A 20,515-nucleotide genomic window follows, 5' to 3' on the forward strand; every position below is an offset into this window, starting at 1 on the left:
GAATCTTAATTACATCTCACTGCCTGTTTTACCAATGCTTGTTGGTCAACTGAAAACCAAATACTTGAGCCAAACACTACATTTCGTAGAACACTCCAATACAGGGCTTCAACCCTCCTTTGCTCCCAAACATACCTACGATGAAGAAGTTATGAACATGAAAACCATCTGTAGAAAGGAGCGGAAAAGAGTATTACAAGGAGCTTCAGCTGACAGAGCCCTTTTGCTAAGACACATCAACACAAATTACAGAAATTGGTCCAAAATGCACTTAGCAAAAAAGACACTACTGGATATGATATGATATGATATGGCATTTATAACGCGCCCATACACAAGTGTTCTCCACACTAGCATCTAGATCCGGTGCTGAGATCTGGCAATTGCTAAGAACCAGCACAAACACCATGGGGCTCCCGACAATGATCAACTCAGTAAGTGAAAAACCTGGATGACACATGACACTGCCCTATTTGCTGGGGAAGACGCTACACCAATCATTCCCCGCCCTTGTCGCATGATCTTCGCCTCTTAATCTTTGACCATGATGACATCATGTAGGAAATTCAAAATGTAGCACCTCTCGGGCTCCTGGGCCAGATGGTCTCTCTAACCTCATGTTAGAATTCCATCCAGACCACTGAGCGGCTACATTACTGCAATTTTTCAACAGATTTAGCTTGAAGTCTTGATGTGTCCTTATACCTTTCCATAGCTGTGTACAAATACCACCTTATAAGGAGTATTCAAATATTTACGCCAAAGTTGCTTCCTGATCTTGCTACACAATGTACCCTGCATTCAACCGCGAGGCTTCTTCACAAACAAGCTGCTTCCTAGTATTACCAAATGCCTGCTTCCTAGTATTACCAAATGTATACAAACGTCATGTAAACTTGCCATGCTATATAAGATAAGCTCTGACCCAACACCGGCAGAGTGCTCTGTCTGACAAATGCTGTGTCACTTGTCATTCTACAAAACAATCAGCATAGTGCCCAGACTCTTCTTTTCATTGCTGTGCTGTGGGGTCCCTACCGGAACCTATCTCTCCTTGAGAAGGGTGACCCTTGGGGCTCCTTACAGGACTTCCTTTTCAGGCTCCATCCTGGTGTCATGCAAACAAAAAGGGACATAGGGATAGGCCTGTAAACTACAGGCAAATAACTCTGCTGGACAGCCCAGGCAAAATCCTTAAACATCTTTGGAAATGGCTTCGAACCACTTCACAACTAGACCTCCATCAATCCGGATTTGTCCCGGGTTTGGGAACCGCAGTCAACTTATTAATTCTGTCCACCATAAAAAAAATTCTCTCTCTGGCCAATCAATTTATGTAGCCCTCATTGTTTTCAACCAGGCTTTTGATTCAGTACCCAGAGCTCTCCTGTGGGACAAATTAACCAAGACTGAGTGTCCCTCCTACATTCTGAATCTGACAAGCCAACTCTATTCAGCACCTCAATCCGAGTCAAACTGAATCAAGAAGGCCTCCTCTCCAACTTCAGTGCTACCTCTCGCGGTCTCAAACAAGGCTGCACCTTAGCTTCAGTTCTCTTTAACTTCTTCATCATTGACTTGGGGCCTCACATGAACAAGGTCCCATCGTTCCCCCCTAAAATTGACAAGACACCCATATCATGGTTCTTGTATGCTGATGACTTTGTGATTCTAGACACAACTCCAATTGCCTACAAAGGAAATTAATCTCTCTTGGTCCTGTGCAACAGCCAACTCACTGTCAATTAATATCAGCAAATCCAATATTCTCATAATGTCCAAGACAAACCCAAATAAAAACAAATCTTTGAATTGGACTATAAACGCCTGTCCCCTCGTCATTTGCAAGAAAAGAAGTATCTTGGTTTACGTGTGAATGTACATGACAACCCATATAAACTAGAGATCAGACATAAGATGGCATCCCAAGCCATTATGCTGAAACGCAAATATGGCACATTTTCCTGTAAGAATATCATTAATTTCTACAAGCAGAAAGTAGGTCCTTTTATCACGTATGGAGCAATGCCAAACTCCTCCCAGAATACCACCCGAAGTTGGATCTATTAGAAGGTCTCTACTGGAACAAGCTGCTTTCTTTACCTTCAAGCCTCCCAATCCAAGTGGTACATTATGAATTGGGTCTGCTATCTTTAAAAACCATTGAGCCTCATTACAAGCTTGCTGGTCCAGATACAACAGTACTGGTAAGCATGCCGGTACCGTTGTATCCGGACCGGCAAACTCTGAGTTGTGCTCGCGGGTGCCTTTCATTCCACCAGGTCTGACTTGGCGGAATGAAAGCAGCCACAAGCACAGCATTTTGGATGCACAGCCTGATATGTCTGAATGGTTGCAATACAGGTTAAGTATCACTAGGTTACCTCGAGATGACTTTAATTTAACCAGCTGGATGTATATGTTTGGAGAGGCCCAACGTTCGATGGTGAGTCCTAAAGATATTCGAGTCGCTACTAAGAGTCCTGACTTTGGGTGACCGTTCTCATCTTTTTTATCTGGGCAAAGAATCATAGCATATCCATCCCACACAGGTGGTTTGACGTGCCTTGTCATAATAATCATATTGTAACTTTTGAGGGTGTAATTTTATATTAAATAACAAGTGTTTAAATCCTCTCGTATTCCAACTGGCCAATTTAAGATGTTGCAAGGTTTTCTCATTGGGTTGTTATGTTTCAACTATATTCAGCTCCTCTGCCTGTTTTCTCGATATAGTGAAGTTTTCACAGTTTTGAGGACGATTAAAGGTGACCTAGTGGTTTTCTCTAAATGATCCTTGTGTGGACTCCTCATTTATCCTGGTGCTAATACCTTCCTCAACTGATGAGTAGGAGTGATGCTCATCCAAGTCAGGTTGCATAAGAGGGCATTTTTTTTTATTAGGTGTAGTGTTGTATAATTCTGTTTGTAATCTTGATTCAAGGAAAAGCCCAATCGGTGCAGCTGAGGTCTAGCTTGCCACAGAGAGTTTCCCATTATTCCTGATTGGATCCACAGTCTGACTAAGTTGTTTTCTTGAATAACTTCTACTTACGTCATGTCGCAAGATTGAATGTCCTCTAATGCATCCACATCATTGAGAAGATTTAGGATGCTGGTTTTATTTAGGACATATTGTGGAGCTGGTAGAGGATTGCATTGCAAGAGCAGGTAATGAAAATGTATTTTTGGTAAGAGCGGTAGCTCAGATTTTGTCGATCATGTTAGTTTAAAATTTGATATTGCTTTCGTTGTTGGGCCCGACCAATTCTTATCCACACTAATGTGTGTTAAAGTGGGTACTGATATATCATTACATAAAGGAGAAGGAGAATATCGCTCACTTATTTGAGGATGTTTAGAATGTACTGGTTAGGAATAGTTTCATTCTAAGGAATTTCTTCCTTGTTCCAATGTTATGGACGTTTTTTCTGGGCACCAGGTGTTAAGAGATTTCATAATGCTATCAGTAATATTCAGTTGCTTTGGAGATATATCTTGTTTAATGCTTTGTGGATGGCTATCATTTTGTTCTAAATTAGCTTTTGGATTCTCCAATAGCATTTCAGCTGCCTTTAATAAGTCATTGAGCGGTTTGTGATTTGCTCGGCACTATTGTGTTTTTACATTACAATGTTGAAATCTTCAACCATATCAATAACATTTTTTTTAAAAAGACAGGTGTCCTTTGTGAAAGAGTTGACCTTTTCCTTTAGGAAGTGTGCATGTGTGGTGAGACGCAAATTCATTCTTCTCAGAAACATGTAAATTGGGGTTAGATTTTGCAGAATTTTTGAAAAGTATTGAGAGGGACCTCATAGTTATTCATTGCGGTATAAAACCAATAGATAAAATACGAAATACTTAATTTCTGAAAATTCAGTCATATCAAAAGGACAGTAAAAAAGAAGTTCAGACCTCAGGTGGTTCTGAAATGTCCACGTTTAATGTGTCAATCATCATCTTTCAGCATATGTCATTGATGTTCATGTCCCACAATGCAGATTTACAGCAATACCACAAGGGTACCATGCAGGGTAACTAAATGCTAAATCCCACCATTCTTAGACTTCTCATTAAGTTCATTGGCTAATGGTTGCAAAAGCACCTTCCTTCATTAAACAAAATAAATGTAAGTAATCTCAACATGGCAAACTCAAGGATTAAACATTGCATCATTGCTGCACACCAGCACATCATTGAAGTTTGAAAAGCAATATGGTAATCACATGGAGCAGAAATGTCCTTAAGAGCAGGTTTCATGCATTAATGCTGACTAGAAAGGCAAGCAGCTCATTATCTAAATTAAAGTGCAAAGGAGTGGGCAAGGAGCTCATTATCTAAATTAAGGGGTAAAGGAGCAGGCAAACAGCTCATTATCTAAATTACAGTGTAAAGGAGCAGGCAATCAGCTCATTATCTAAATTAAGGAGTAAAGGAGCAGGAAATCAGTCTAGGTGCACATCTTCTTCTTAATCCGTCTCATCCGTTCCCGATGATAAACTCCTCACTTTCCTTTGCCTGTAAACCAGGAAATCAGAGAGGCGACAGACATGAGAAAGGTGTCAATCATGGGGTTCATCAAAATATACAGCTGTTGCAAATTGATTATCCATTCCCAGAACTCTGATGAAGTGCCTTTCAACGTGTATCAGTGAGCCATCACCTTTCATCTGCCAAATCATTCTGTGTTTGTCATGATAGTAACAGCTATACATAGGTTCCACATGCACAATCAAAGGCCACGTGTAGTCAATACATGCTGCATAGCCAGGCTTCCTGTATTATTGCAGATAGTGCCATCGTGTACAGTGTGGAACCCCATATGCTTAGTGGGTAAGATCTGTGCTTTCACTATCCATGTTCTAAGCTCATCAGACAATGGAAGTGCTCGCGATGTGGCTGGAGCGTCCAGTATAGCAAATGGCCTATAATGTGCAGGTGCTGTGCCTCTGCGCATTCAAGTGATAGGTCATATATTTGGTTGACTAATATCAATAATTATGGGTGTTGCTAATAATGGCATTACGTAGACCTTCAGGGCCCGGCGGCAGGGAGTTTCTCATACTTCTAATAACGTCCAGTATTGCCCCAAATGTTAGCATAATCTCATTGGGCCTACAAGTAATCTGTGCTTCCAATCTACACAGCCCAATTAACAATACATGTACTTCTGTCAATCTATAGCTGCAATACATTTGCCATGGCCTGAATGGACCTTAACGCCACCATTTACCAGAATCACCTCTCATCAGACATTTTTAATAGATTAAATCCTTATTTGCCCATGGCTTTTACTTCTTCGACTGTACCCATTCTCTATATGTCTTCCATAGCAGTTTAGCAGTTCCTTAATATTGGATGCCGGCATGCTGATTCAAGGCTAGTTTTTCCATTGGCTGCATAGTTGTCATATGGATGCCTGTGCTCTTTTCTGGCAGTCACATATCTGGTATAGCAATAGAAGCAACTCATGCTTCCTACTCATATACTCACCACTTTCAGCAGCAGTTTCTATTATTAACAACTGGTCATTATATCAGCCTTTCACATTTTCAACTGCTTAGAACATCTTGGCGTCCCTCCACGGGATACGATTTGTGGCCGCATTGATCTCACTCTTAATGCCTCTTTCAACATCATAAAATTGCTGAGGTCCAATTAATGCGTAATGGAAAGTGATCACTTTCATAATGTGGCATAACTACAACGTTAAAGGGATAAATGGGCCAATGATATCCCCAGCACAATGACCATTCATCGTACGTACGTACGTAGTCCAATGGACTCTAGGGAACATATCCACATGCGTCCCTTATTGTCAACTAGCAAAATGTGGCCTTACTTCACTCGGGTTCTGTACATAGACATGATAACACTTGCATCAATTGTTGACAATCACCGAGCAGACATTGAGGGGAGGTTGGAGTTGGTCTGCTGCAGTATTGTGGGACCTTCTCTGCACTCTCACCATATGTCGCCTCACCCTGGCGTGGTGCAGTATTTTGCAGTGCATTGTGGGGCAGATATCTCAGAAACGGTGCATCCTAGGGCCTTGAAACATGGTTTTTGTAGATTTGTTTCTCTCGTCCAGATGGGCTCTGTCTGGTCCTTCTACGCCCACATTGATATTTCGCTGCTTTCAGGCAACCGTCTCATGTGTGCATGGGCTGAAACCCAGGGGACGGGATGGAGCGTCCCCATGTATTGGAGCCAGTGGCCCTCATTAGGACCCTGGCGGAGAGGGGTTTACGCCAGCGTAATGCATGGCGTACCTCTCCGCCAGACTACGACATTCCGTAGCGCCATGGAGATTTCTACGCCTGCTTTTTGCAGGCGGAAAAATCCATGGCGCTACGGGACTTGTTGTTAATTACGCCACCGTAATTTACGGTGGCGTAATTAACGCCTTCCCCACTCCCATTATACCCTATGGGGCAAAAATGGGAATGGGGAAGGGTAAATGGGGATTGGGGACTTACCGCCCCGCCAACCTCGGAATGGGGCGGTAAGTCCGCCAACCCCCATGGCGGTGTTGGCAGCTCTGCGCCATGGTCCATGGTGCAAATTGCACCATGGACCTCCGCCAGGGTCCTAATGAGGGCCAGTGACATTTGGAGGGTCCGAACAGGTAACTGCAAACTTTGTGAAGATTGGGGGAACGATCTGGAATTGTATGAGAAACAAACAAACTAACTAACTAACTCACTAACAGATTTTCCGTTTCATATATATAGAACATATAGCTTGCTGCTTTCTTATTGGTTCAGGGAAACCCCTGCACTCACCCATCACTGCCTATTTGCCTTATTACTGGTTCGTAATGGACATTTTATGTTTAAAATCGTGATTACAAAATGTTCCAACTATCATAAATGTCTTGTGTCGGCATAAGCGATTTTTCTAAAATACAAAATAATGCTGTGGTGAGGCCCCTCCTGGGGGTGGGAAGTGCCACAAATGTTGATTATAGTATCAGCCATGCAAATGTACAGTCCTCCCTTATGTCACCATTTATTTGATTGTAGAGCAGGATCAATTATTGTATTTCTATTTTCAAGTATGTGCATATGTTTAGGGGCCCATCTCTTTTGTGTAATAGAAATGCCCTGAGATACTAGAAAGATGCACTTCAGCTGCCTTGAAGAATGTGGCTACAACCTTCCAGGACCCTGTATTCACCAATGTACCAGGGCCGCGTCATACTGTGGGTTACCCTAGCCAGGAATTTACAGTGAAAATTCAGGTGATGCTAGAATCAAACTAATAATTCAGCTCTGGCTCACTTTTGAGTACTATTCTGTATCTATCTGAGCCTGCTAATTGGTTTTCCCCACCATGATTTCTGAATTATACCAATGAGACTTGAACACAAGCTCTCCTACATGACCGTGGCTGACTATATCTAGCTCCAGTGAAGTTGCATTAGTTAAGCATATGGCTGGGAGTTCTTTCAGGAGAAGGTTTACCTGTCAGCAGTCTAGATCAGCAAATATGACCTCTTTCAAGTGTCAGATATGTACCATATGTATATTGGTGGTCTAGTAAGTGTGAAATCGCCAAGTGATAACTTGCCCAATTGCAAAGGTCAGGTGATCAGGGAGTTCAAGAGCCACAATTTGCATACACTTATGATGTTTTCATATGAGTCCTATGCCTCTTGCCCTTCCATAAGAGAGTCGAGATGCCACTGTTGAAGGCAAAGTACTTGTGTGGGTGCTTCATCTTAATCACCTCAGCATAAACTCCTCAGATTAGGAAATTTGAGACCATCCTCATGCGTTTGCAACAAGACTGCATAGGATTCCTCTGGTATTTGTGGTATGATGTCCTCAATAGAAATATTAACGATCATCAGCAAATATACAAAGCTTTCTTTGCACTAACGTCTGCCTGAGCCACCAAAGATCTCTGATGGCCAGAGAATATTAATTAGAGAGCATCCCATTTTGCAGATTATTTAGGTACTAACCCTTTGCTCAAATTCAGACCACCTCGCCTCCCAGTTATCCTCTTAACTTAACGCTCATCTGGATCTATGCGAGGTCGAAATTCTTGGATTTAAAACAACACATTGAAGGTATTTTAAATGCAGGGGGTCTCCCCTGCAGCTCCCTCTACATTCCCCACTTTAATAAATACCCCTATCCAAGCCTTCATCTATTTTTGGGGAGTAATTCGCTGTTTTTCATTCAAGCTTTTCTGCCTCGCAGTGATGGGATTCAGTATTTTGGTATGATACCTCTCATCAACCTTCATTTTTCCCTTGCCTCTAAGCTGCCTCTGTCCCTCACTTTCTCTACCTCCACTCTATCACTTCATCCATCATGGTCACGTCCCTAACATAGCTGGCTGTACTGCGTACCTGCACTTAAAACTGTTTAAGTATTACATTGTTTAATCGAGAACAGGCAGGAAGTGTGATACGTTAGCTATTGTCATGCATGATCATAAATGACGATGCATTGCTAAACTTAAATCGTTGCTTGATAATATGCAGATTTTTTTTTATTTTAAAGCCATTCTATATAAATCGAGAGTAAATTGTATATCCTGGCTCCTGCCCATTAAAATGCACTTTGAGAAATCCAATGCATCAAGTCCCTTTACTGACTGAATCAATCTTGATTGCAAGATGACATAGCAACTGAGAGCACAGCTAGTTCAATATGTGCAGAGTGAGGCTTGACAGCATGATGGCACAGACAGAGCATCCTTTCCTATGTTTTCCTGAATCTCCGGTGCAGGATGATTCTTGGGCATGGCTTTGTCATCAGGCTCAGAAGCACGGCAGAGTGGAGCTTGGCGGTGCTGGTTGTGGGTTGAAGGGTTAATAGTGAGGCCCCACTACTCACTTCTTAGTACAGAGTGCAAACTTGGTGTTGGAGGCTGGGCCATACGTGTATTGTGGCTTTTACATTACTACACAGAACTGCTACACCTCCTATACCTATTTGTTCTAGTGGGTTCCCCACTTTGGTGCCTTGGCTTGCCTGCCCTGGGTGCATAGCAAGGCCTCTAGGAAAGAGTGGACGAGACACTAAGCAGCTGGAAATTTGACCATTTTGATGACATTGGTAACTAGGTTAACTGTGGTTTGTAATGAATCCAATGGAGTCATCACTGATTCCCCGACAAAGATCTCCTCCCATGTGCCAAGGAATGGCAGCCGCTACCTGATTCTGACCCTGGGGATGGTATTATGAGGGAGGATCATGTGACAGGAGACGGTTGTCGGGGAAACAGATTGTTAAGAATTTAGAATCCTGTGGGATAATTTGTCTGATCCACAGTACATTTAATAACCCCGTATTAGGGATACTCAAACCAAACAGCCAATGGAGAATATGTGCAGACCTGAGTTGAACAAACTCCACATGTCAAGATGGCCACTTCCCTACATCAAATAAGGGCTGGCACAGATCCAAGGATCAAAGGTGCACACAGCCATTGATTTGACCAACGGCTACTGGACAGTACCTGTGAGTAGGAAAGACAAATACAAGCTTGCCTTAACCTTCATGGGGCATCAATACACATTGACATGAACCCCAAACTCTGTCAATGAGTTCAACATCTTTCTCCCTAAAGCCATGCCTGATGTGTGCGAAAGGGGAAATCTTGTCTATGTAGATGATGTTCTGATCAAATGCTCAACTGTGGAGGAACATAAAGCAGAAATCTGCTATGTTCTAACTAAATTACAGCAAGAAGAAGAATAACGGTCCTTTCAGAAGGCACAGTGGTGTTAGACCCAAGTGAACTTCTTTGGGCACAAAATCACCCCTGAGGGTCTCAATCCCCAGACGAAGAAGGTACAAGCCTTATCAAAATTAAAAGATCCTACTACTCTGAGAGGATTAAGAAGCCTTCTTGGACTCACTAATTATAGTCAAAATTTCATTGAAGGCTACGCAGAGATCACTCGACCCTTGGTCCATTTATTGAAGGCCGTAGTTAAGTGGGAGTGGGGTTCAAAACAATCTGAGGCAGTTATGGAACTGAATAGAAGCCTTTCCCAAGCTCCTTGTTTGGCTTACCTCATCAAAAATAAGGATTTCTTCTTGGAGGCGGGATATTCATATACCTGCCCAAGAGCAGTGTTGTATCAAAAGCACAACAAGGTTGAATTCAAGGAATACTTTGTCCTCTGTAGAGTGAAAATGTAACAACTGTGAAAAGGTACTCATGGAGATGGAGTGGGCTTAGAAAAATGACACCCCATTCATCCAGGGGGAGCACATAATTGTAGAGACTGACCAACCCTTGCAATTTTTACAAAGGGACAGAATTCGGGCAGGGAATGTAAGTAATTGTAGAATTACTTCCTGGATTCTGTTCATGCAAGGCTTTCCTGTGGAGGTCAGTTATGGCCAAAACAACAAGAGGCTTCTAGCGCAAGGATTGGCGGAATTGCATGACTGCACTCACCAAAACTCTCAAGGACGAAAGTCGAATCACCAACAAAAATATGGTGGCGTAATTAACTTCCCTGCACAAGGTCTATGAAGAAGACACGTGTCAGGGGCTGCCCACAGTTTATGCAGATCGGTGCTCCGACCATGTGGTTAATCACAGGGAAAAATCACTAGTGGATGGCATTGGGAATGCCTGTGTGAATGACACCCCGGAGCCCTCTGCTGGCTACAAAATAGGACCCCGAAGTAGTCATGTGGCAGAGTTGAGGGCCCTTTATCAAGCCATCCTCACTGCAGTACACCACCAACTCAAAGAGCTGGTCGTAATCACTGACTTCAATTATATCAGGAACAGGCTAATGGAAAACTGGAAGAATCAAGGCATGCTTTGTGCCAACAACAAACCCCTAAATCATGGCAAACTGATCCAGTCGATTGATGATCTGGTGATCTCTAATGAGATGACCATCTATTGGAAGAAGATAAGTGGTCATTCCAAAATAGAGAGGCCAGATAAGACTGGGAATGACCTGGCTGACGAGTTGGCTAAAACCAGAGCTGATTCGGAATCAATGCTAGGTGAAATCCATAGCGGTGTAGTAACCAAATCACACACGTGCCAACAATGAAAACATGACTGCCCAGTGGAGTAAAGATACCCCAGATGCAGATGTGATCACTGCACAGAAAGAGTATGCAGGTCGATCTGGACACGATGGATGACAAGCAAGGTGGATGGCGATGACCAGCCCCGGTGTTCCATGACCGGGTACTGTACATGATGACTCTTCTGGATGTTTTAGTACCTGAGGCACCCCCTCCACAAGAAGGGGTGCTTTCGGGGGCGTTCACCTTGTCTCCTCAGGAGCGCACCGGCTTGTTCTTCCAGAAGGACGTTTTGGCCGAGCTCTGCAAAATCTGGGATAAGGCACACTCTGGACTGCACATTAACAAAAAGATTGATGCTCGTCACAGGCTTCATACTTCGGAGGAGGAAGCCTTAGTATCTTGCCCGCTACCTTCCTCCACAGTGGTGGCGGGCACCTCGCTTCAATACAGACCGGCTTCAGCATCATCTACAGCAGTGGCTCAGGTTCTGGCCAAAGAAGACAAGCTGCTTGACTCTTTGGGGAGGAAGATGTTTGCTAATTCGGCCCTGCAGTTGTGCCAGGTGAACGCAGAGCGCATTTTAGTGGGGGAAAATATGAAAATGTGGAAAGGTCTGTTGGAATTGGAGGAGTTCATTCCTGCGGACAAGCTGGACGATTTTAAGGCTGGCTTGTCAGATGCCAGAGTCCTGGAGCAGGATATGCTTGAGGCTGTGGCGCATCATGTCGACACCTCAGCTCGGGGCCTCATGCTTGGCGTGGACACCTCTTGTCTGCCTTGGCTTCATGCCACAAAGTTTTCCAAGGAGGTTCAAGATAAAGTTGTGGACCTGCCTTTTGACGGCAAAGAACTGTTCCATTCTTCAACGGACATAGAGCTGACTAAAACTAAGGACAGCACTCAGACGGCCAAGTCTTTGCCCGTTCTGGTAAAACCACCTTTAAGAGCTCAGAGAACACCTTTGCAGCCTCGGTATTCCTCTGGATTTTGGGGGTTTCTAGATCAAAAGCCACAGAGAGTCGATCCTCCAGATGGGAACTCCCGTGGGCGTCAGCAGCGAGGCCAGTTTTTCTTTCGGTCCTCGGCCTCCTCCTCAGGATCTGGGGGTCTCGCCTCTGAGAAGCCTGTTAAATGAGGGTTGTCGGTGCTCGCACGAGACCCCGGTGGGAGGGCGCATTGCGTCTCAGTGGGAGGCGTGGCAGACCATCACCGAGGACCGGTGGGTTTTGTCAGCAGCTCGGGCAGGCTTCCGCTTGCCCCTTCCCCCTACCCCGCCCATCAATCCTGCCTTCCAGCAGTCGGGGATGCCCTCCATCAGAGCCAAAGTCCAGAAGCTTCTGGATCTCAAGGTGGTGGAATCCGTTCCCCTAGGGGAGTGTGCGGAGGGCTTCTACTCCTCTCTGTTCACGGTGCCCAAACCCAACCAGACTGGCCTGTGCACCATCCTAGACCTTTCCCAGTTCAACCTTTCTCTCCCCCAAGAGAAATTCAAGATGATCACCCCCGGAAAGTCCTCTCTACAGAAGGACGACTGGCTCAGCGTGGTTGACCTTCAGGATGCTTATATGCATATCCTCATTTGGAGCCTGCATCGTAAATACCTACGGTTTTCCATGGGGGAGGAGCATTTCCAGTTTTGTGTGCTCCGATTTAGTCTCAGCCCGGCACTGCGTGTGTTTAAGAAGATGATGTCGGTCATTGCAGCTTATCTTCGGCTACAGGGTATCCATGTGTATCCGTATTTGAACTATTAGCTGCTGCGCAGTCCTTGCCCACTGAAAGCCTCGAGCAACCTTCAGTCTCTCCTCCAGCTCCTGTTCCACCTTGGCACGATCAATTGCAGAGTTTACCTGACTGGGGACAGAATGGCGAATCTGTTTGCCACATGTCATGTGTTTATGCAGTTGGAGAGCATGTTGGCTTGGTGGTTCCAGAGGCTTCTGGGCCTCATGGCTTTGTGCGTGCTGGATCTTCCTCTTACTTGTCTTAAGATGAGGCGGACGCAGATGGCACTTTGGAGCTCATGGCTTCAAGCAGTGGATCCAAATTCCAAAATGATACTGGTTCCAACTTTCATGAGGGTGGACCTCTTGTGGTGGTCGTCTCTCAGCAATCTGTCGGTGGGCGCTCCTTTCCAGGACCCTTTCCCACTATTGACTGTCACGAAGGATTCCTCCCTTCTGAGTTGGGATGCGACGCTGGATCATCTTCAGGTTTAAGATCTTTGGTCGCCACAGGACAGACAGCTTCATATAAATTATCTGGAGCTCCTGGCGATATTCCTAGTGCTGAAAGCATTCAAACCACACATTGTCAACAAGGTGATCCATGTCCACACGGACAATGCAGTGTCCATGTTCCATATCAACAAGCAAGGGGGTACCAGGTCTCCTCCTCTTGGGGATCTTGCCATTCAGATCTGGGAATGGGCCATTCAGCATGGTATCTGGCTAGTAGCAGTACTCATCCCGGGCCAGCTGAATGTCACTGCAGATGCCCTCAGCCGACAAGCAATTGTCAGCTACGAGTGGGAACTGAACACAGAGATCCTCTCGGATATTTTTCGCTGTTGGGGCACTCCAGAAGTAGACCTCTTTGCGACATCTACAAACAGGGAGCCTCCTCACTGGGGGATACTCTCAAAATGCCATGGCACAACATGAAGGCCTACGCTTTTCCGCCTCTTCCTCTGGTCCATCAGGCGCTTTGCAAGCTAAGGAACAGAGTGAATTGCTCCCTGCTGTTCATAGCCCCTTGGTGGTTGGCCAGGTTTTGGTTTTCGGAGCTTCATCATCTATCAGTGTGCCCAACACTCAAGCTTTCGCCAGTCCCCGACCTGCTTCACCAGAGCGATCAACAGCTGTGGCACCCCTCCCCACAATCATTCAAATTGGCGGGTTGGTGCCTGAGTTCAGATCTTTAGAGCGATGCAATTTGTCTTCGGATAACATGTGCATTATTCAAGTGGCCAGGAAGCCCTCAAAAAGATCTCAGCATAGAAGCAAATGGCTACGTTTCTGTCACTGGTGTTTGGCCAGGCAGCTGGACGCCAGGGAGGCTACCATAGACATGGTCCTGTCGTTTGTTTCACATCTGGCAGAGTCTGGCATTCATGTCTTGTCCTGCAGGACATGTTTATCAGCTGTTGCCGTTTGTCGGTGGAACATCCATTCCTTACTTTTCATAAGGATATGGTTGTCCTGTGAACAAATCCCGCCTTTCTTCAGAAGGTGGTCTTTGATTTTCATTTGAATCAGTCAATCTCTTTGCCTGTATTCTTCCCAGACCCGGCCTCAGAGGCCGAAAGGGTTCTGCACTGCCTGGACGTTAGAAGAGCCCTTAAGTTCTATCTGGACAGAACATCTGAGCTTAGGAACTCTTTGCAGCTTTTTGTGACCTTCGGAAATCCGCAAGGAAAGTCGGCCACGAAAGCGACCATCTCCCGGTGGATTGCGGCCTGTATTTCTGAGGCATATACCATTCAGGATCTTTGGGCCACAAAGGGAATTCATGCTCATCTTGTGCGGGGCAAGGCGGCTGCCGTTGCCTTCCAAAAATATGTTTCCTGGGAGACCATCGCGAAAGCGGCTACGTGGGCCTCCCCATCAGCTTTTTATAATCATTACTGTCTGGACCTGAGCTCCAGGGCTGATGCTCAGTTTGGTCAAGCTGTGCTTAGGAGCCTGTTTCAGTAAGGAGTTTCCATCCACCCGTAATTCCTGTGAGAAGTGCTTGGGAATCTCCCATAAGTATGGAGGAAAGGGGACGAGATGTAGGAGTATAATAAAGTTACTCACCGTAGTGATTACCTTACTCCTAGTCCATAGTCCCCTTTCCTCCATATGCCCACCCGCCGTCCCCTCTAAAACGTTTCCTCTGTTATTGCTTAAAGGACATAGACCTGCCGATAGAAAAGGACTGATGGGCGATGCGCTGGAAGGAGCTAACGAGGGCGGGTTACGGCCGCATGCAGAACCCTGTGTAAAAAGAGAGGAAGGACACATTTTTGAAAAATGTGATGCTTTTTAGAAAGTGCTCCGGTCACGTCCCACAGGATGGAGGAATGTCCCATAAGCATGCAGGAAAGGGGACTATGGACTAGGAGTAAGGTAGTCACTACGGTGAGTAACTTTATTATTTTCTTTTCTTCAACAGTGCATATAGAAAATAATGCCTACGCACCAGAAACAATACAACAAGTAGAAAAAGAAGGTCAGGCGCGCACTCTAGTTCCCAGTCATTTAATCCTGATGTGAGCAATAACAGGGTTACATCCCAACAAAGAAGAACTATTGTGCATTTGAACTGCAGGAGTTGGGATTAAACCCTGGTAATTTTTTAACATCGCTGGGACTTAACTCTGTTACTATTTGCATCTGGGATTCAATCCTGTTAATTTTTATTACTAACATCAGGATTAAATGACTGGGAACTAGAGTGCGCGCCTGACTTTCTATTTCTACATAATGTTGCAGGAGACCCGGGCTCCAGAGGCAGCAGCACCGGGGTTATTATGCCCCCACTTTGGAGAGCCATAATCCTGGTTTTCCACTCTCCCCCAATTTTGGGTAAGATTTGTGTTTCTGGAGGGGAGCTGGTTCCTAGTCTTGTGAATGAAACACTTGTGCCATCACTACAATAACCAGAATCCCTTGCGACTCAAATTGAAAAAGTAATTAGTAACACCTGAAAAGGAACACAGCCAACACAGCCTCCCTAAGGAGAGTTTGAGACTTGAAAGTACTTGGAGGAGTAGAACTATTGTGCATTTGAACTGCAGCAGTTTGGATGTAACCCTGGTCATTTTTAAACATCGTTGGGACTTAACTCTGTTACTATTTGCATCTTAGATTCAACCCTGTTATTTTTTTAACTTTGTTGGGATTTAACCCTGTTATTACTCCCATCAGGATTAAATGACTGGGAACTAGAGGGCGCGCCCGACCTTCTTTTTCTACTTAATACAACAAGTAGAACTCCAAGAGCATATGGAAAAACAAAGTGACACTGTGCAAAATCATGTAGTGCATTTGGAAGAAAAAAATTATCAATTGATGTACACTTTCGCTGATTTGAAAGAGATATCATGTAGAAAATTAAATATCACTGCCCCACCTGCACCTGTACCCCTTCTCCCTCTCCCAGCAAACCATCCCCACAAATTCCCATCACCAAAAATGTTACAATGAGACCTCAATCCCTTCCTCCCCTAATACTCAACCTCTAGAAAACCTCAAATCCACTGTATATGTCTCGATTTCTGCTTGCCCCTCTCTTTTGTAATTTCATTATTTATGTGGGTAAATAAAGTTATACATATATATACTGTTCCTGTATGTGTCTGTGTTTTATTTTTTAAATAGACTGTTCAGGATGGCCATAATTAATCAAAATGGGGATGTCCTATGGACACTTAAACTGTCCGGGCTGTCAGCAATCAAAATGGAGGTGTCCGCAGAACACCGAACCTGTCCGCATGTCTGCAGATTTGTGACGCATGTTTAATTAGTTTGGCGACCCTAGCCCTGTCCGACGGACACCTGGACGCATGCACATTCCACCTTCAGGTGCTGCGAACATTGTGCCTGTCTCTAACTGGACGCTGCACTTGTGTCGTACTTTTCATTAGTCCGGGGAGCCCAACCATGTCCGTAGAACACCTATGCGCATGCGTACAACCGATCCCGCGCAATATGTATCCTACGGACACCCGTCCCATTCAAGAACATGTCCGTGATATCACCATGTGACTGCACCCACGCTCAGCGAAGGCCCTTGTCCACGACCTGTGTTTGGGTCCCCATTAACTTAAAAAGTGCTTTTTTGAGCAACCCAAGAGGCTTTACTATGACACTTCAGCAATGCACAAGTGCAGACCATGCCCCAGGCGATCTGGACACCTTTTGGACTCTTTTGAACCCTCTTTGATGTTGGAAGTGTCTGCGGAGCACGCAGCTGTCTGCAGAGCGCTCCCCAGCACCCCTTTAAAAGGCCACATTGCTGGTTTCCTACATTGGATTTGCTGCTGAGCTGTGCCTGCTGTGCTGTGCTAATTTTGGAGGACTATTCCAGATGGTAACCATGGCTTCTTCTACTACAGCTGCCTCTGCCTCAGCAGCACCCCCACCTCCTCCACCACCGCCACCTTTACAAAGGCCTGGAGAGGGGAACAGGCATCGAGATGTAGAGAAGAATGAAGAGGAAGACAAGGATGAGGTAGTCCTTACTACTGGCAGCCAGTGTGAGTCTTGGGTGCGGAGGCTCGTTACCACCATTGGAGGTGTTCCCAAGGCACGTGCAGACAAAGTGCGCTGCACTGAGTGCAAAATTGTGCTCATCCGCGGCAAACCGTGTCTATACAGCTCCAGGACCACCTCCATGTGGCGACCCCCGAGGTCAAACATCAAGGAGGCTGGTCGGAGGGTCGTCCCCTTTGAACAAACTAGTAGGTTGAGTTTCTCTACAACATCCTCTGTAACTGCTCCTGCCACCACAAGAGACACTTCTCTGGGGCAGCGCATCCCTGAACCAGCCTCACAGGCCATACGCGACGCAGTAGACCCTTACCTTTCGAGGGTCACTATATTGTGCATTTCAAAGTGCTTTCGAGGCTAGAAAAACTGCCACCTACCTATGTGAGGCCCCCCAACATCTTCCTCTCTCTACCTGCCCTTTCTTATCCCCATGGTCGTTACCCCTTTGCTACCCTCCCTTCCCTTCTTTTCCCTGTGTGTCGTGTATAAAACCACCCAAAAAACTACAAAACAACAAAACCCCCAAAAAAGGCTCTTTTCAGAGCAACCTTTCACAGTTTAAAAATAGAAGTGCCAATGAAATAGTGCAGGCCCCTGTGCAACCTGTGAAGTCTGCGGACAGCGCGGTAGTCCGCAAACTTTCAAAAAATGTTGCGTGTGGGCACCATCAAAAACTCCAATAAGTCTTCTTCTGGGGTGTCTCACTTAGATGCAGATCTAGGGATATATATTGAAATGTTTTAGGGAACCAGCCATGTTTCATTTGACTCTATCGTACACCGTAGTTTTATCAAAGGTAATTATTTTGGTGTTAATTCAAATTGGCAAAATAACTTCATGGGGAAGCAAAAATATATATGTATTACTGGTTAATGAGTATTAGGGCTGGGAACAGTGGGGCACGGGAGGAGTGTGAAGGTGGTTATAGAGAGAGAAGTCCCCTTTAAAAACAAAGGGACGTAAATTACCAGCTCTATGACTGACAGACATGGCAACATATGTATGTAATTCTCCCCATCGTAGCAACAACACCTGGATGTTGTGTCCTACACTGGGGTTTACACTGGAGGCACACCCCAGGGGTACAGCAGAACTGAACCCCTGAAAACAGGAATAGGCTTGGCAAATGTGTGGAGCACCTTCTGCGAGGGATGTGAACTTACAGGGCCCATGATCTGCCTTGACCCTGATGTGTCCCTGCATGAGCACCTTTGGGAAAAGCACTGGCGCCCAGCACCAGAGTCACAAATTAGGACCTTTGAATCACACTCCCCCATCCTGTCACCCATGTGTCTGTCCACCCACCCTTCCATCCATCTGACCATTTCAATATGCTTTTATTGTCTGGAGACCATGCTAATGGTATCGGTGTGCAGTATAAGTCAACTTAACATAACATAACATTTGCATACATTGCTCCATCTCATTCTGGGACCCACACCTGAAAGTGGTGTGTTCTCTGATTCATGAGCTGATTACAGCGCACAATGTGGTCCTCCAGCTGATGCAACTCTCAACGTTTGGTATTGGGCTGATTCCCTGGGCAATGATCCACCCTCAAAGCTGCCCCTCAATAGAATAGTCACTTGGTTTGCCTTTGAAACCTTTCCTGAGTGAGAAGCTCAGGAAGCGTACCCAAGCTTACTCAAGGCAGAAGAGGCAGAAGGGGATCACCTGGATTACTATTATTCAGGCCTTGGGAAAGCCGGGGGAATTACCGCTGAGATACAAAAGTGTATTGCTGCCGCATTACAAGTAGAACTCACTCAATCTTCATTTTGTTTCAAAGGAGAAGGAAGCGTACCTGTTGGTCAGAATGCAGGATGCAATAAGACTCTCACCATGACAGCATTACAAAAGCGCACTTCAACAGTAATGGATGTTTTTTAGCAGTGTGGAACCAAAGCCTATTTCCATTTACCATCATCATGGAACAGGTTGTGCTCTCTAGTGAACCAACATGCCCCAGTGCTTTTAATCCCAGAAGAGAACCTGTCAATCCCAAAAGGTAAACCCCGTTCCGGGGCAGTTCCACCAACAGTCCAAATACCAAATGGCTCACAGACACGATCATGCAAAAAGAGATCAAACTACTTTAGTAAAGAAGCAGACGAAGCCTTGGAGAAGGTACTGACCCATTACTGCCTTTGTATGTAAACAGAACAATTCTTTGCATCGTATTTAGCCTCTGGAGTACAGGCAGCCACCAATGCCAAATGGCTCCAAATTGTCTGATGGAACTTGGTCCAGCTCAATAATGCCACAACGCATGATCTCGTTGCTGTGCAAGAAGTAATACAAGCGCCTTGAAATACGACATTGCAGAATTGTATGCTACTTGGCTGCATTACAGCCTTGGAGGATGGGGTCTGCAAGATTATCGGAATTACATGGTGCACAAATGTTCCTCCACATGATCAGGATAATGTGTCTTTAAGTGTAGCAATAAAGGCCTTACATCACCTAAGGATAGGTTAAGGAGGAGGAATGAGGACTCAAGAAGGAACAGATTGGAAAACTGAGATATTCTCCTGGGTGGCAAACTGACAGACAAAGTGCCCCTACCTATTCCGATCTTCTTAATCTTAATTTGGAGACTGTACCATGTAGTAATGGTGTGCTGTGTGTCTCGTGGATGCAGTGCAAATAAATTAGGAGATGTCACTTCTCCTTAGAAAGATGAGAATACACAGACGCGGTAGAGATAAAACCAAAAACCAGGATGTCGGGAATAGAGCACCCAGTAGGCCCGATAGGAACACTTTGGAGACCCCCTCGAGATTGCCATTTTATTAAGATGCTGTCCTTGGGATCATGCAAAAGGGTGGAGGACATTTGAGAAACATTATAAAAGTGTGGATCCCAAAAGATGTACATGAATGGGCAAGAGAACAGAAATTAAGGGACAAGGAGTACGTGGAACGAAGGGGAACATGTTGGAATGAAGGTTCAATGCTGGCATAAAGTCATGCAGTGATTGGTCAGAACAGAGAGGCAAAGATCATTCCCGGGTTCCGGACAAGGAGCAGAGACTTAATCAGGTGTTATAACTTTGTGTAGAGCACATAGGAAAGGGTGGAAGAGGCTCACAAGAGATGGGCTGGGAACAGAAGGGCAGCAGGTTTGCAGGCCTGGAGTAAGTGAAACATGTAACAAGTAATATGTCTATTCAGTGTTTTAGAAACTAGCAAGGCAAAGATCACATAGAATAAGAAAGTGAGCAAAAGGGTGCAC

At 45.1% G+C, this 20,515-nt stretch overlaps 1 long non-coding RNA gene across 2 annotated transcripts in view; it reads right to left on the bottom strand.

Moving 5' to 3' along the window:
* Positions 1-3,924: 3,924 nt before the first annotated feature.
* LOC138582445 (uncharacterized) overlaps positions 3,925-20,515 on the bottom strand; it is a 388,580-nt gene continuing 371,989 nt past the window's right edge. For both annotated transcript variants that reach the window (XR_011305059.1, XR_011305096.1), the window contains one exon: positions 3,925-4,521. This is a non-coding gene — a long non-coding RNA (uncharacterized lncRNA). The remainder of the gene's footprint in view (positions 4,522-20,515) is intronic.

Source organism: Ambystoma mexicanum, chromosome 1p (assembly GCF_040938575.1).
Source record: "Ambystoma mexicanum isolate Mex_15411 chromosome 1p, UKY_AmexF1_1, whole genome shotgun sequence".
NCBI lineage: Eukaryota > Metazoa > Chordata > Amphibia > Caudata > Ambystomatidae > Ambystoma > Ambystoma mexicanum.